Raw genomic sequence first — 18,865 nt, forward strand, 5'->3', positions numbered from 1 at the left:
CTTTCCTAGTCTATTTTGATTTCTATTCAATTCTCACTTTTTCCATGCACCTTGCAACAATTAAAGAATATATGCAACTTTACTTAGTTCCCATAGCAGAGTTTGACGTGCATAGTCATAAAAGAAAAAACAAAAACAAAACAAAAAAAACCCCAAACCAACCAACCAACCAAACAGAAAAACCAACAAACATCCCCCACTTCAAAAGAACAAACCAAAAGACATCTGATCTTATAATTAGAGTATAAGCTTATGAAATAACTGTTAATAAGCACACTGTGATTGTCTGTGTGGACACTGTAGAAGAATGTGAGATGTCTACACAGGAGATGTTTCCACACAGTGGAAAAGTCTGTTAGGGACAACAGGTTGAGTATGAAAATAGAGATCTCACAGAGATCTCAAAGAAATACAGTAGAGAAACTTTCTTCCAGGTAAACAAGGAAGACTTTTTTCAGCCCTTTAAATCCACCCATCTGCCTGCCTGGATACCGTATCTGCCTTTTCAGAATTTCAGATAAGCTCCAACAAAGAGTACTTAAGAAGCTGGGATAAAATTCTCTCATTTCAGATTTCAGCGATTAGCAAAATAATGTGTAGCAGCATTGAAGACAGGCTATAGATAAGCTAGAGGAGATGCAGGACGATAATCCACAGGTACATAAAAGGCTGCTAACAAAGAGGATGGAAATAGTCTGTTTTCCATGTTCATTAATGGATTCCACTTGCAGCAAGAACAATGCATATTAAACATAATGGAAACTTTCAAACAGTGAAAAGAGTAACAGACTGTGACAAATTGCCTGGCGAGGATGTGGAAAGTCTGTAATTAGAACAGGCAAGACAGATATCTGCTTGGAACGATACACATAAAATTACTTGGGGTAAGAATATTACCTCTTGAGGCCCATTCCAGTCCTAGTTTTCCACTTTTCTTTACACTCCATAACATCATTAAAAAATTAAAACTATTTTTCTAAAATTCGCTCTGTATGGAACGTATATTTAAAAGAATTCACCTCCTCCAGTAGCCAGTATAAAATTGTGGTGATTATTCAATAGGAAATGAAAAAAAGAATATTTCATGTTTCCTTATCCTAGTTTATATCAACTGAAATACTGAGAATCTTAGAAATGTTCCACTTTTATGGGTAACAACAAATGGAAAAGCCCCTTGTGCACACAGACATCAATTAGCTGCATATATACAAAATGATACATGCTAAGTCAAAGTGCAGTGACACCACAGCATGCATCTAAAAGTCAATTGCCTGATTCAAATATGTCTCATCTGCCTCTGACTATTGAAAAAAAAGAAAAGGGGAGGGGGCAGTGGGGAATCAGTAGGTAATAGTGTCAATTTTTCACTCAGACAAATGTAATCCAATATGACAATCATAAATTCCTTGTCACTGTTATAACCACCTGAGAACTTTTTTCCTCTAGCAAGTATCTATCTAGGTCCAATTTATCTTTTTTAAACAAAGGCAATTAAACTAGTGCTGAAGAAGAGACAGTGTTCCTCATGCTGTCATTTCAGTATCCCAGTCTCCTCAGGGCTCATTTCAAAGATGTGCCACAGTAACCTTCACAGACCTCTGACATATGAGAGTTCAAATGTACACTGATATCTGATTCACAAGGTCTCTTCTGATCTGAATTCACTACCTACACCACAGCGATGAGTTCAGGCCCAAGATTGACTGAGAATACTCCTGAAGCTGCAGCTCTAGCAGACTGCAGGCAAATCAGCCCCAGGAATTGGAGCAGAGGACAGACAGCTCATTTCTCCAGTATTTTTCCCAGATTTATCAGAAGAGGACAAGAGAATAGCAAAGCAACCTTCATGACAAGAATACAAAAGGGAAACAGGACATCAGGAGGGATATGGGGGAATAAGGGGAAAATGGGGGGAAAGTGTCACAGTCACAGACATAGGTAGGTAAGAAAAGTGATTAAAGAAGGAAACCAGCAGTGAGAGGATAAAGGGAAAGGGGATAATGTCTAAAATTCAAGGCAAATATACTTGGGGAAAGACATCCAGAATGGCCCTGTGAGGAAACTGGGACTTCAACAGTAGCAGAGTAAGCAGAAATAAAATAACATTTTGTATGAGAATTAGGACAAACAGGAATATGAAAATGTTAGGATATCAGACAATGTAGTAAATTTGGACAGCAGGAGTCTGTATTTGTTTTGCAAGAAATTTGAGGAGTAGAAGAAAAGGGGAAGAAATTGAATTGATATAAAAGAAAACAACAATGTTCTGAACTAAACCTAGGGCTGTTGAGAAGCTGGGATGATGGTGCAATTGGACAATAGAACAGGAATGAGACAATGATGTCTAGATTTGGATCCGGAGAACAAGGAGAGGGGAACAGGAATCTCATATTGAAAATGAGAAGAAGCGTGGGGGATGGGGAGGTGCAGGAAGAAAAAAAACTAACTCATACAATGGCACAAGGGAGAGAGTCTTGTTGGCAAGAAGCTTAAGTAGTGAAAACAAGATCTCTGTAAGTAAAGAGAAAGAGCCCAGAACAAAGAAAGGAAAAAAGTGGAATCAAACACGGGAATAATTTGGAGTAAATGGAGTATATTCCACATCAGAGCCTGGAATGCAACCAAAGAATCCTCAGTCTTGCCAACACTCTGCTGTCAGCAATCACCTATGAATCCCATCTGAGAAAAACCCACATATAGTGAGCTTTCACAGATAGTCAGCAAATGCTTGCTCTCATTTTCTGGTTGCCTGCCTGCAGACCCTTGGGTCTGACTTGCAAAAGTGCTAAGCACTCGCAACAGTGAGTGAAGCGGTGTGAAAATAAATTCATTAGTACCTGTGATGTACTCAGATACTATGGCAATGAGAGCCATGCTGAAGCTCAAGAGAATATGAGTAATTGTGACTTGATAAAGATTTTAAATGGAGTGCTTTAAATAAGATATAGGGATATACACTGAACATCAAGGTAAAAGCAAAGTATCAAAGTTGCTCACAGAGGGAACCCATTTGGTCTATCTAAAGCACCATGAGGAAGAAGATGTGTAGAACAAAGATTCTTAATCTAGGTACACAAGGAGAATATTTGTTTAGCATAGTGAATGTCTTGACTTTTGAAGCTATATTGGCTGATTAGTTTTATTCATGTCAATGTCATCCAAATATTCCACTCACAAGTAACTGGTACGACCTCATCCAATCTACACCTAAAGTGCGGTTCCTGTCTTGCAAAATTACTAGTATGGGTCATATACATTAAAGTCAACAGTTGGTTTGGTGATGTCTTCCACCAACATGACTTCAATTCCACTCTTAGTTCCACTTAAAGTAGTAATACAAAATGCTTTTCTCAAATTTGTAAATATCCTAAAAAGGATAGCGTTTATTGGCCCATTACAACCTAATACACATTAAAAAATAAAAGTAAACAATTACTAGAGCATTTTAAAACAATGAAGTGATAGTTTTAAAAGTGCTGGAGAGGGTTTATTCTGCTAATACTACCTGATTCCTTTTTTCACTGTTGTCAATTTGGCTAACTATCAAGACCAGCATCATACTCACACTTCCTGAGGCTACTCAAATTCATACAGTTTCTCCCATATTTTTTTTCTAGACTAGGGCTCAGGGCAGCTTAAATTTTTACTTTCTTCAGTGCTAATTTTATTTTCTTTTTGTATTACAGCCTGTTCACCGTACTAGTTTCCAAATACTGGTACAATTACTGTTGCATGACAGTTTTCCATTAAATAAAAATTTATCTGGCTTAACAACTAAGTCAAAGATTAAAGTCAGCTTTAAGTCTGATGGAAGGGACTAATGGTTCAGCCCAAACCCAGAAGACAGATATTTAGTGTTCCCCAAAAGTAGGATGTACTGAGTTGAACAATTTACATTTACCAGCTTAGAAGAAATCTCCATCTGATTTCCCAAATACAAAATAGGTTGAAATGTAAGTTAGATGTAAAACCAATTCCTTCACTTTCAAAAATTCAACCTCTTGATTTGGCATGGAGACAAAGATGCACAAAATCATTCACTGCTGACTCAACTGAATCATGAACGATTTAGATCCTTATCAGGATCAGCATTTTCTCAAGCTACAGTCAAGGCCTATTAGTTTTTCATATTATTGGATAATTTTTTATCTGTTTGACAGGACTGCTTACATCAAATATTCCTGTAAAAGAAGTAAGTCATGTGCTATTTTTACAGCACTGGAAATTTTTACTTGCACATTGGAGACACCTTAGAAAACAACTTAAACTCATCTTAGAAAAAAACTGGAACTCCTGTGATCATCAACAATGCTGAATAAATGTAATTTTCCTAAAAGCTTATGTAGTATCTGCATATGGGCAAAAAACAGGCCTACAAGAGATGTGTCTTCCTGCTACTTCCAAAATGCTAAATTTCTTCCTACTAGATAAAAGCTTTTAACACTTTAAAGCTTGTTATTTCCTAAAAAAGCAGTCATTGCTTTTGGGTTTTTTCTTGAAGTAGAACAAAGATGAAGGCTCTCATGGGAATGTTCTATGCAGTAATTTTCACTCCGGACGTGTGAGAAAGTTCAAATAAGATATGAAAGAAACTCTACCTGAAAGCTTTTTTAAAATTCCATTTTCTCAGCGCTTCTTGGTTATCCACAATAATACTCCTATTCATATTGCAGTAGCATGCAGTGACTCCTGATGAGGACCAGGACCCAAATTAACATCAATATTATTTCAGATCTTTTAAATTTCACTTAATAAAACATACACTAAGCTTGGTATCTATTAAAGGTGTCATCTAGCAACCCACGTCTTAAATGTACACACAGTTAAACAGAGATCAGTAGTAACCTTGGAAGCCACAAGTGATACCTTTGCAAACCAGTCCCCTCTCATCCGTGACACACATGCATCATGAATGTTCTCATTTTTGAGACTTTAGTCCAATTCTCTAAGCTGTTTTGTCATTTTCTTCTTGTTTAGACCAGTGATAAGAATGAACAGGAAGAAGTAGGGAAAAGGACGACTGACCACTCTTCTGAAGATATCTAGTAGATTTAAACAGCAATATCATGTTATCTGCATCTGACCTGCAGCTTTACCCTACCTGCTGAGAGCTGGAAAGAACAGATGAAACACAAAACACATTCCCTCACGATATGGTTGGCCATGTCCCCAAAGATTTTCTTAAATCCCCACAGGAAATTCAAAATGAAAGCAAACAATGAAGAAATGTTTGAAAATAAAAGTTCTAATGTCATACTTCAAATCATAAAAAGAATGTGACTGATCAGAAAACATTTGTAAAATTAAAAAGAAATAAATAAACATATTTTCACTCCTGGTGGAGGAAGGAGGCCCTGACGGAAAAGCAAGATAAACGACAAAACAAATTAGAATTTGAAAAACAACAAGATTTACCACAATATGTTTGTTTTCTATTTTAATCTGCTGCATTAAAAGGGATCAGGATTCGGAATTTCACACTTATTTATCACCTGGTTAAACAACATTTAGTAACACAGCACTAGGGAGCTGCTGTGCCACTGAGCAGAACATAGACTAATTCTACCCTGATCAAGCAGCAGTCATTGCATCTCTATATCATTAGGTTACCCTTAGAGAGATACCCCAGTACTGAAGCTATTCTAATTAAGTTTGTTGTTGTGAGTAAGTGAAATGTGGTGCACAGTAATTCCAGCATTTCTGTGGCAGAACTGTAGAGCATTTCAACAGGTATGCAAAAAAATATTTGTTTTTAACATGAAAGCTTACTACAGCTCTGGTGTAGAGCAATTTAAGAAGAAACATTCCAGATTTGCATCTTCAAATCTGCCTTCAGAAAGCCAGGACTGAAGTCAGCTGACAACCTTTAAGGCTTAATTGAAAAGAAAGCCTGTCAGTAGCTTTCAGTCTCATTTCGCTTCTGGGTAAGAGACTCAGTTTTAATTTGTTGTGCAAGATGAGCATGAAAAGGTAAGACTCGGTCACCTAGTGAGTCACCACACAAAATAAATGACTAATGGGTCTATCTGCATTTGACAGATTGAGGTTCAAATCCCACTGCTCCTTCAGGAAAGGCAAATCTACTGCTTGGAGGAACAGGGGTTCATAGCACAGGTTATGCAGATAAGTTTTAAAAAAAAAGAAAAGGCCAGCCACTTCCTACATGCTGCCTCTAGAAAGTTCCTGTTAACTTTGTTTATCAAGAAAACATGATTACTGTGTGTGCAATCATCTGCCTCCCTACAAACTCTTGCACTGACACCCTCTTAATTCTGATGACGTGACTCCTCTCTGCCTTCTCCATTGACCGTCCCTTGCACAGTACAGATTACATTTTTTTCATTATGCTTCCCTGCTTGCCTATATGTGTTCTCCTATTTGCTTTTCCTCAAACATTAAACCAGTCTGTTAAATCACGGTATCATCTCACTTTCGCTTTTCTCTCAAATTTTGACTTCATCAAAATACATTAAATTCTTTAAATCCCCTCTGAGAAAGTTTTGCTTATCATATAGACTGACAGCTATTTGTTAAAACCAAAGTAGTTTCCAGAGGTTGTCTACTTAATTTCCTTGGAACTTCTTTCCAGTACTGAAGCATTATGCCCAAATTACAAGCAGAAGAGAAAAAGAAAAAAAATGGAAAAGGAAAAAAAGGAAAAAGAAAAAAGCAATACACACACAAACAACAACAAAACAAACAAACAAAAAACATCAAAACCCAACATCCCTCAAAACCCCGGAAAGCAAATGGTTTGGAAGGCCTGTAGAAGTCCAGAGAACCAGCAATCACACCAGTTCCCAAACCTGGTGTTCAGACCATTTTACGCATTCTGCTGAAAGTAAATATTTTGTGTGTGTACACACCAGTCAGTTCTAAACCCCCCACAACTGCCACAGTTGTTTTCTGCTGATCTACAGGAAATAAACATCTCAGACATGTTTTTAAAAAGTTGCTAGTTTTTAACAGAAGCAACTGGAATATACAGGTTAATTAAGATCACAAAGTGGATGAGGTTGGGAGACAACCCTCTGCTCAAGCAGAGCCACTTGGAACTGGCTGCCCAGGACCCTATCCCTAGACTAAGGTGTAGGCCATCTCTCCTTCTAGCAGAGAGGCTTTTCCTCAGCTTTGTAAAGTAGAACCTGTTTCTTCTGAGTAGTCCTCAGAAAGTGTCCCATGGTCATAAACCCCAAAAACTAACCATTAATATTTTCCTTCAGAGTGAATGAGAGAACAAAGGCAATAAAACAACCCAAGCACAGGACTAGTCATCCTGTTCAGATGGACAGTTTACTCAGACACCTACTAGAAAGTTTTAGTTAGATAAAATAAATCAGCAAGGAGCTTAGAAAACTAGCAGAATAGCTTGTTCTCTCTTCCTTGTAAAATTCTTTCAATTAGGGAGCCATGTGTAGTTCTTGTTCCTTCAGTGTTCAAGCCAGAACCCTCTAGTGTCAGTGTCTACCTATTACATCAGCTCTGATTGAAAGTACTTTGTTATAGTTTGCTTTGAAGTTGGTAATATTTTCCTTTAGATGTCAACCTCGCTGCAGCAGTTGAGGACACTGCTATGACAGGATCACAGAGTTAAACATTTGAAACCAAGTGGAGCCTTTTGTTTGTTCTGAAAAGAAGCGAAGCAGTGCTGAATAACATTTCCAAGAGAAATCATCACCCAACTGCACCTGCATTAGCAGCTTGTGGGGAGGAAGACAACCAGAATGTAGGGAGGAAAATTACAGCTAATAGCTAAGAGGAAGAAACAGATTGATGAGTTACGCTTTTGTTTCACTGCCCATAAAGACGGCCTGAGACTAATTTATTCTAAAACAGCAAGTGTTTTTGTTTAATTAGATGCTTAGATTTAGATACTGATTACACAGATCTTTGTGATTTGTTTTTATTTAATTTGCTGGATATTTCAAAGATGTGACCAACAAGATGCTGTTCTACTCCTCCAAGTGGAGACAAAGTAGTGAATTCATAACAGAGACAGCTTCTTTGTTGTGGTTTTTTTTTTCCCAACCTGGAGCTTTAATTAAACAATACGAAAAATTACAAAAGATTAAAATTTTATTCTTTTCATAGTTATTCAAGTGTTACTTGAATAACATCTTTATTTCAATGCTTTGTTAGTCACTTGTACTACTTTCAGTGCAAATGTGTAACAATGACCTCTACTCCAAGAAGTTTACACAGGATAAAACTATAGATACCAGCTGGATGTAACTGAAGTACAAAAATGCAAGTGGTATATCAGAGTTACACAATCAATCAGTTTCACAGTACATCAAGGTCTGAATTTTTAATTAAAAAAAAAAAAAAGGAAATCAGACCTTTCTTGGATATCACAGATCCAAACACTGCAGAAATTCATTGGTGGCAAGAAAAAGTTGATTCTGCAAGACCAGAACACGCATAATATATATCTGCAGGTGTATGCCTAAACTAAGAATATGAATTCCCACCTGCCAATTCCACTGAGCTGAATAGGCACCATAGTCCAGACCTCTGTACAGCTTTGCTCATATTTAGATTTCTGAACTCTTTCAAGACCAGTTACTTCTTCATTCTACCTTGTACAGTGAAGTTATGTTACTAGTTGATAATAAAGAGAAGTCAATATGATACCAAATGCCACTGGGAAGGAGAATTCAGTTTGAGAAGTCAACTTTACAGACTCAGGGGTCTCCATCTGACAAGGTTGAAAGGCTCATCAGCCTCAGGGAACTGTCCAAAGCAAGGCAGATTTGCCCCTTACAAATAGCAGAAATTCTGGCACTGCAGAGGACTAGATAGATGCCTGTGGAAATGTCACTGGCATCAAACTAGGAAAAGGTGTTCAGCTTGCTGGACATAAGCAATTGTGCTCCAAGACCCTACTATACTGGTTTTTTGTTTTGCTCAGATCTGTAGTCAACTTTGGTCAAGTAGTACAAAATATCCAAATTAATGCTTCAGTACCTATTGACAGACTCCACAAGGACTGTCAAACTATTAAACAACGAAGAAAATATGCTACTCCACCATCTGAAGTTCCCATGCATGTCTCTTCCTTCTTTCTACACAAAAAAAGTTATGCAGCACTGAATTCACTCTCCATTCCCCATGTCAGTGTTTCATTTGAACTCAAGCAGCTATACTGAAAGGAAAGTTATTGACACAGACTGCAGTATTAGCATCCTTTTTTTTTTCCGGAAAGAGATGCATTAAACAGACTCATCGAAGCTTGAAGAATTGTTTAAATCAAATACTCCAGCCAACCCAGCTTTACCAAATTAAAACAAACAAAAAAACCTCAAACACTGTTAACAGTAATTACTTCCCAGCTTTTTAAATGGCAAATGGTTTATAAACTAAAATAGTAAAATCAGATTTTAAAAAAAATCATGTCTGGACAATCACAAAACCTCTATTTCCTAAATTCCTTCTTCCCCACTATTTCATTCATTTGTCATACTGGCTTGTAAAGCACTGCACTCTTCTTGACCTGCCTGCAGGAGAACATCGGTTTGAAGGTACAGTTTCCACGATTTGACTGTGAAGGACATGCCCCTTCCAGTCACAGCATCCCCGAGCTTCTGTCAAAATAATCTCTTTCTTTATTATTTGATGCTGACATTCTGGAAAACATTACTTGAGAAAAAAAAAAAGGCAAGCACACACATGTACATATGTTTGGGAGATGGACCGGGGTGGATAGACATATCTAAGGAAAGCAAAAGAGCACAATAACATTCCATAGCAATAAAGTCTGTGGCAGAGCACCATTATAAAACTGATTAAGCTTCATGTGAGGAGCAAATGATGTATGTACAGTTTAAAATTACTTTTGAGAGCCTTAATGGATAAAGTAAGTTATTGAAAAAACAGCATCTCTCAAAGTGCAAGTGTGTAGTTCCCCACGTGCAAACATCTCTGTTGGCACCAACATCTGTTCAGAGTACACTGCAGCATTGCCTTTCTTTCACCTCTGACAATCCAGGCAATAACAGGTAGAAGCAATGCCCACATTAGTGGTGCTTAATTGATATTGAGAACCACTGATTAGAAAGGGTCATAAGGTGTTTTGGAGTTAAACAGCTACCTCCATCTTGTCTGTAAGATTAGAAGACAGTATTTTGATATTGTCTTTCCTACTTGCTCATTTTTTGTTACAAATAATTCAGGTAATATTAGCAACTAATCTCAGTTTTGGCTTTGTGGAGTTTTTCTTAGAGTAACGTTTCTGTGACTGCCTACAAAGCTGACTAATCCAGTCTCAGAGTATCTCAGTATCTGTCTGGATGCAACTGCCTACATCCAGCTGTTGTCTCATCCTGTATTCAGGATGTAGCACCTGTAGGTGCTTTGGAATTTCACATTATCTTTGTTCTTTTTCAGTTGAGAAGTAACACAGTAGTACCCCTGGTAAAGACCAGATGTTTCTCCACGTGCTATAGTACTGCTGCTAGTTCCCAGTACCTACAACTCTTCGTTCACTGGTTTAATAGCATTCTGTAGAGTTAGTCCAGATTTCTCATACTGCAAGAGTAATTAACAAGCCCAATATCCATATTGTCAGACCAAGTCTGGGTTCCATACAAATCCACTCAAGTTATGGTTTAGTTTCCACAGTTTTCATGCAACCATCCTGATTTAAGAATAAAACCTTCATCTGTGTGTGAGCACAATCATACTGTAGCTATAGAAAAATTTAAGCTCACTCCATCTGTCAGAAGCAACATCTGTCAAAAGCAGAACAAAATATGAGATACCAGTAAGTGTAGCTGAAAATTCTCAACTGTCCTAAGTTTCTGTGACTGCAGCTTGTACAAATTGGTTCAAACTACTTCCCTGAATATCCTTTAATGGTTAGCTGCTGCTGCAGGAGAAGGCTACAGAGACCAGACAAACAGGAACTAACTTGGATAGGTATAAGGCACCATGTTTCTGCTCTCTGAATTCAGAAGCCGAGGAGCATTCTGGAAATGATGTTATGTAGTGTGAGTATACAGAAATGCTAATTTTCACTCTCAGTAACTTGCTGAGTGTTTCATAGAGCTTACAATCTCTCATATGCACAATACTTAAAAGTACTTAAGAATACTAAAAAAAAAATATTATCAGTGGTAAAATAATAACAACAGCTAAGATCACGCCAGCATATTCAAGGTAGTCACACTTTCATGAGTCCCTGGAAATGTCAACAGTCATTACCTCAGTTTTCAATGCAGAGTTAAGGTCTTATAGGACAAAATGTCTACTGATTAAGACTATTACTGAAGAAGGGCTTGCTAATGAACATAATGCAGTCATTTTTCTCCTTAAATCCCTAAAACTCGATCAACGTATAGAGCTGTTTGTTTATGCTAGACCACAATTCTTTCCTATTACATAGTCCATAAACTTTCTCTTTTAATTCTATGATTTTTATTCTTAGTTCTTCTTAATTTCTTCCTTTTTCATGTATGATTTGTATTATTATATTTTTATAAGACAAATGACGGCAAATAACATATTATATGCGTTCCTAAATTATTTAGTCCGTATTATAAACTTCTGTACATATGAAATATATATCAGTAGTGACTAATTAGTCTTTTAGTCAAAAAGGATGTCCAAAAAAAATCTATCCCATTCAGCTTCATCATAAAAAGAAGACCCGAAACATATAATTGGATAATAAATCAGCACCACTGCTCCCAGAAATGAAACCATAGGGCAGTCAGGCTGTTGAGGCATTATAACATATCCCCAGGTATGATGTTTTCTGCTCAGGCTGAGTTGCGCATGCCAGTCTCTGAGGCTGTGTGAATAGCCAGGGAAAGCCTCACTGATAGCTGCTGATGGTTTGAGGTGTCAGATTTAGTGCTAGCATGAGTTCCATTCACAGTAACAAAGGAGGGAAATATGATTCAGAAAAATATGGTTCAGGTTGTAAAGCTTTGGCATTAGACAACACAGTTCTCAAGGTAGCAGCCTCCCTGGTTTCAGTTCAAACCAATAAGCTCAACTACATCTCCTCCTTTAAGCTTAAAAAGAGATGCTTAGATTGCATCGTATTCCCAGATTCTGGCCCACACTCGCTACTTTTGAATATATTCTTCCAAATGGTTGGAAGTTTCTTCCCTTATGGGATGATCTATTTTATTACACAGATCTTAGTGTGTTAGCAACAAACTCTTATTCTATTAATGCAATAAACTGTAAGCTCCTCAACTGTAGGATTACAAATTACCCAGTCCCTGATCTTATTATGAAATTACTCTGTAGAAGTGTCAATGAAACAAAGCAGAAATACCAGTTCTCTGATATATTATAAAAGCCAGGCAGTTTGTCCAGAAGGGGGCCAAATCCAAAAAGGGCAAACTTTTCATCTGTGCAGTGTTCCCTTAACTCAGTGATTGTAGAAGAGGAAGTAAAAAGAAGCTTGTTTTCATTATGGCAAGCAAGAAACAAAAGGGGAACAGAAGTTAAGGCTTCTGTTCATTTGTGCACGCATCTTTGAAACTCCAGTATAAAGGTCAAAGGTACTTTATTCAAACAGAGGGAATTTTGGCATGGGGAACATAGCCACATAAACAAATTAGATGAAGAGAACAATATAATGCACCTAGAAGGTTTATAAGAGAAATGGTTTGTTAAGATGAAACCAGAGAACATGACTAGTTCTTACAAATACCTTTACTAAAGACAACTGTATCCATTTTATTGTTCACCAACATGTAATTTGCTTCTAAATAAAGCAAAATTTAGAGCTCTAAAATAACGCTAGATTATGTTTTTTTAAGCAGATGCTACAGGAGTACTCACCAGAAAGCATTCTGCCTCTCATAATATGCAACTGATATAATTTCTGCACAAGCCCATATGTCTCCTATTTTGAAGTTCAAATATAAACTATTCTACACCTATTCAACAGAAACAATAAAACTGCATATTTAGATGAGTGCCTCTAAGTATTCCTAATACTAATTCCTAATTCTAATAATTCCTAATTCCAGTACTAGTACTGGAAATATCTGCAACTGTGTGCTTGCCCAAGAGTCTCTCACCAACTCAGAGGACAAAACATAACATAGTAAAACACCATTACCCTGTGTTTTGCAAACTGCCCAACAGCCAAATCCTGAGGCATTGCTGCTAGGCTTTGAGACCAGTTAAGGTGAATTTATTGTGGGCCATTTAATATTATAAGAAAATCCTACCAAACCAGGAGATGCTGTTGAAGGGACTGTCACACACCTTCAGAACTGAATATATGGATCAATATGCATTACTCTGGTTTGATATAAATCAATATGGCATGCAGGAAAGTTATATGCTTTATACTTCCTAATCTATAGGGAGTCTTGTTTCAAGCAGCATCAAATGAATGTTATAATAGTGTTTGATTTCCTTAGCTATCAATTGATTACATGTAACTAGTCCTCCACCAGCTTTTTGTTCACACAAAGAATTCTAAGTAGTGATTTACTATGGTGTTCCAGTGGGGACAGCAAAACTCTGTACAAAGAGAAAGGATTCTTAGCAAAATATTTAAGCTTTAATCACACTTGCTTCTAGTTGTCACATGGAGAAATACATGCAATACAATAAAATAACAATGCAAAATTGTACAAGTGTGGCATTGCATTCATCCTCTGGCATTGAATGCAACCCTGAAAGATCCCCACCTTGACAGGACAAGCTGAAACACAGAATCCTGTAAGAAACTGCCACTCACTAGACAAAGAACACCAGTTCATGGTATGACCTGCCTGCTGAGAATCCAGCTATAAATATGAGCTTGCTTTGCCAATCCTTCAGGCTGGGAAGAGGCTGCCAACGGCTGTGCCAGAGGGGATCCCATTACCCCAACAGGCAGTGTCACCTCCTGTTGCTGGAAACACCTACTTCTTTCTGCAGCATTGAGAGAGCAGTGATCAAGAGCAGAGGCTCAAGAATTTGTTGCTGCTTAGTATGGAACAAATTCTTACTTGCTGATTATCAGTTATTGTTAATCCCAAGTGAGTATGTGTGTGAGAACTGGCCCTTTCACCGTGGAACTCATGACCCAAGCCACAAATCATTAAAGGTGGTGTGACAGCAAGTCACTCAGAGCCTTGTCATTCTTACACTAAGCAGCACTGGTGAGATTCAGTATGCTTTCTAAGTGACATTGTATGGTTCAGGCAGTTTCAAGTCTCTCAAAAGTCTTTCACCCCCAGCATGGGACCATCCTCTGAAAAGTGGTCATGTTTGTAGGATAAGCTACCACTGTGACAACAGTAAATGTTACTGTCGCCGTTACTCAAGCTTCACTTACACCACCCACCCACTGAAATTCATCGACTCTGGTTTATTCGCTTCTGACATGCAAGAAGTTCTTAGCAAACCTTGACCAGACAAATTCTGAAAAAAACATTTTAAAGTTGTCTGTCTTCTTCCATATCATTTCCACACACCTAACGGTGCCCTTGGCCAGGAATTTTAGCTTGGTGGGATTATTTAGCTTTTACTTTACATCAGCAAACATGGCACAAAATGATAAAAGCAGCTGCATGCTACTTTTCCTCCTCTTAAAAGGGGTGTACCCAGAAACAAACAGCACTGTACAGAAACAAAGGAAAATACAGCCTTGCTGACTGGAAAAAATCAATAGCCTTCATATACTTCATGCTTTTTATACATAGTAAATTTAACTTCCTGTTTAATTCAGCAGAATCTGTTTGCTGTCTTCTCAACTGGTTCATCAATCCATGGCACTTGCAATGCACCAGAGTCTGCAGTTTAAAGAAAAAAGTAACATGATGCATATAAAGCACTTTTTAAAAAAATTAAATATATACATAATTATAGAAAAGGTATTTAATTTGGTTTTGTGTTTAAATTTGTAATCACATTAAATTCAATTTTCACATCAGCAAATTGAAAATCTTTGAAGTTCTCTGAGAAGTGTTCTGCACGCCCCAGTCTGTTCCAAAATCGATACAGCTGAGCATTAAGCTGAGAGACAAGAGAGATCATATTTCTTAAACTGATGAAAACTACACTAGAAAAGGACTGTTTTAAGAAGAGACAACACATAGCCTTTTGGAGACCCTCTGATAAAACCTAGTGTCTAAAAACAAATACAAAATTATCTGTATATTTCCTATGTGTAGTCACTTTGTTTGTCTGTGTTAGTGGTATGAGAACTTTCTAAAGAACATCAGTAATAATGCAAGAATACTCTTGGGAGAAGTTTGAAGAGGTGGAATAAAGACTTTTTTTTCCCCCCCAGGATGGAGGTATATTACTTTTATTCAAAGATTGATATATGTAAAATACATACTTGCAGTTAAAATTACAACACAACAGAAACAAAAACCCTTAAACTTCTGATAACTGAAAATATACATTCATTTCTTGTAATTAACACAAATAATTTTTCTGTGAATAATAAATGAAAATTTCTCACAGTTCTATGATGTTGGAACCGCAGGAAAAATTTTTAGTTACAGATTCTTTTCCATAAGGACTGTGAAAGACACAGTTTGATTAATCTTTTCCAAGACCAGAAATGAACACAAAGAATCAGCCCCAGCCTCCTCATTCAGGTCCTAAGCCATCAGATCAACATCAGCTTAGTCAATAAGACACCAGTGGAAAGGACTAATCTGACCAAGAATGTTCATCGCCACCAAATAATTTAAGTCCTTTTCTCTGTGGTTCTCCTGAATTTGTGGGGCTAGTAAATATATTAGATTACTAAAGTTATTGTTATTTTTTAACGAGAAGGTTAGTATTATCATTTATATTTCAAGTGACTTCTAATTTTATCAGAGCTGTATTCACTTCTGTCTCTGCTGAACTGAAGGACTGGGTTAGCTGGTCATCCAAGCTGAACTAATGCGTATTTCTCCCTACATGCCAGTAGTACCACCACAACTTCTTGCATAAAGGTCAACAGTTAACAGCTGCAGCTGGAAACAAAATGACAAGGAACATCGATTCCTCCGACACTTGGTGGCTAAGGGGATACTGAACTCTGATGAGCAGCTGAGCCAGGTGACTAGTCACATTTGGTGACTAGGTGATTAGTCACATTTAGTGACTAACCTGGTAATGATTCAGTGAGTTTGTATGTACACATAAAAAGAGGAGAGTTTGTGATTTGGCACATGCTGTGTACACTGAAGCCATTTCGTTACAGAAGCATTCATGAAATATGCATGAGGAGTTTCATTTGATTTTCAAAAAGTTCCAAATTCCACTGATTTTCTAGCAAGTTACCTCAAAGCTGTGGCCCTCAAAGAAACTAACTGAGCCAAGAAATGATTCTGAAGAAACTGGATGCTTTCTTCAGCTTAAGAACACATCGAGATAACCTGCTTCTTCAGTCTGTAGCTACAATTTACTCCAAGAGTAACAATTCTCCTTGGAAAATATCACGATGGAGTGAAAAGGCATCAGTGCTCTGGCACCTGTGATTAAAAAGAATGTGATATAATACAGAGGGCTGTATACAGGAGGGAGAGAATAACCAGAACCCTTATGGCTTTTCTTTGTTTATGCTTCAGAAAAATCCTTTGAAGGTCATCACTTGCCAGACAGTAAAAATAGTTTTCCTACTAGAAAACAAAAAGCCCAAATGACTTGAAGTTTTTCAAACCAGCAGTTGGAAATCAAGGGGCCATGGAGTCTGATTTAGATGCTGTGAAAGCCTATTTTGCTCACATTTGACTGCAAGTAGACCAGAAGCTATCACAAGCAGCAAACACTGCTGCAAACAAGTACTAGAATGCAATTATATTCATATTTTGACAATAGTGAATGAATAAATATATTACTTGTATTCGTCACTCATTCTCCACACCAACCTCATGTATGGTAAAACACACAAATCAAGCAAACAATTCTGCAAATTGTATTTGTCTTTTTGCTTTTCATATGCTTAAATTCTTTTGCCTTTTACAGGCATCAGCTGCACAGTAGTATGGGGATTAGGAAAACCACAGAACAGTTCTCTGCAGTGTTTTAAGAGATGTTTCTAAGCACAAGAGCTAGCACAAAAAGAAATGTCCTACTGAAGGCAAGTGTCTGAATCATAATCTGAATTCTCCAACTCTTTAAGTGTTTTTCAATTGCTACAGATGTACATGTTGATGGAAATACATCACCTAATGAGTTTCCAGCTACTTTGACTAGTCCATCAGCCCTGTTAACAGAAGTGTGTTTCTTTCTCTTTTTCACATTGCTCATGTGCTAATGGTTAAAATTTATCTTCCTCCAGCACAGCTCTGACCAGCTAATCTAACAACTCACAGTATAACTCCAGAGTGGTTCAAAATGCTAAAATATATAGGTTAGGACACTCATTAGCTTTCTCTTCAGAGTTCAGGGAATATGTTTTTTCTTACCTCTTTACAGAGCAAAGAAACCCACATCTTTTTTCTCATTCATAACAAAGTCAATGGGCAAAGTTGACACAGTGGTTTGAGGGAAATTTTGAGAACTGGTGTGTTTCAGAAACCAAATTACTTGCTTCCTACAGAACTGGATACTGATTAGGTGTAGCTTGAGAATATCAGCAAAACATTACTTAAGTCAGTAGGCTACAGAAAAACAACAATATTTACTTACAGGAGGCCAAGTAACCTGCTAACATTAACATCTACCTGCTAATATTACGTACGCACCCTCCCCCCCTAAAAATGAGCACTACGTTTAATTGATAAACAGAGTTTATATCTGACTGTCCCTTTTGATAGGCAGCTATGGATTTAAAGAACAATCAATGCACTCTTGTCTTAATTATTGTTCTACATAGTTACAAATGATGAATAAGGAAGAGGAAAATAAGAAGGCAAATTAATTCCTTAATCTATTCATAAAACACTGTAGGATTATACAAACAAATACAGAATTACCCACAGAAGAGGAGTTATATATGCATACTGAAACAGAAGGAAAAATAATTCGTATATAGCAAAAATAAACATTAGTAACCAGAAGGAATTGTTTGTCTTCTACAATAACAACAGCCTTAACATTACCAATTAAGATAGCAGATATCCATATAGCCAAAGTACTCAGCTGTCAGTCTGGGTTGAGGCATCATTATTAAACACCACGGTATAAAAAAAATAAAGTCTTACAAGGAAGTTTTCATTCAGCTGTAAAAATAACCAATGTCCACCAATGTAATTTCTTTGTCTTGAATAAAAAGAAAAGAGTAAGCTGTGGGATTTTTTTTTCTTTAGATATAATTGGCTTCAATTTTTACATTAGTATGTGGGTAAGAGATGGTTCTGTAACCATGAAATTCTTCAAATAATTATTTTCAGTTGTTGAAATAAAAGCAATAGTCCATTTTCAGTAACGGTGCAAGTAAATTGTCTCTCTGAATACTGTTGGAAGAACAAAACAGTAAAAGTAAGTAGTTGCATGTGACTGTAAGTAAATACGTGTATGAACAGTCTAGAAAGAATTCCCACTGCCGCACTAAAACATTTTATATATATGCTTTCATCACCTTGTCAAGATCTGGCAATACCACCTTAGTTATATATTACAGATTTTATCATTCAGAGGAAAGAGAACATTCTGAGTGTGCCTCAAAGTGACATGGTAAAGCTCAGGGCATGGGTTTTTCTTTGTTTGTTTTTAAGCTCCGGATACTGCTTATCTGTTCAGGATGCTCTAACCTTTCAATGTTCCCTTATAAAGCCTAGTAATTGCAAAATAATATTCTGAAGAGAGTGATGGAGCCAGCAACACTCACTGTTGTTCACACAATAAAATGAATGAAATGCACAATGTCACACCAAAATTAGTGGCAATGTCAAAAAAACCACCAGAGCCTCCCAAGCGCAAGTCAAGTGCTTTAGCCACGGCATTATTCTTACATCTCAAG

The 18,865-nt window shown here is 37.1% G+C and overlaps 1 protein-coding gene across 1 annotated transcript in view; it reads right to left on the reverse strand.

Annotated features, from left to right (window-relative positions):
• GRID2 (glutamate ionotropic receptor delta type subunit 2) overlaps positions 1–18,865 on the reverse strand; it is a 691,727-nt gene that overhangs the window by 652,696 nt on the left and 20,166 nt on the right. The window lies entirely within an intron of this gene.

Source organism: Manacus vitellinus, unplaced genomic scaffold (genome assembly GCF_001715985.3).
Source record: "Manacus vitellinus isolate BGI_N305 unplaced genomic scaffold, ASM171598v3 scaffold_0_pilon, whole genome shotgun sequence".
NCBI lineage: Eukaryota > Metazoa > Chordata > Aves > Passeriformes > Pipridae > Manacus > Manacus vitellinus.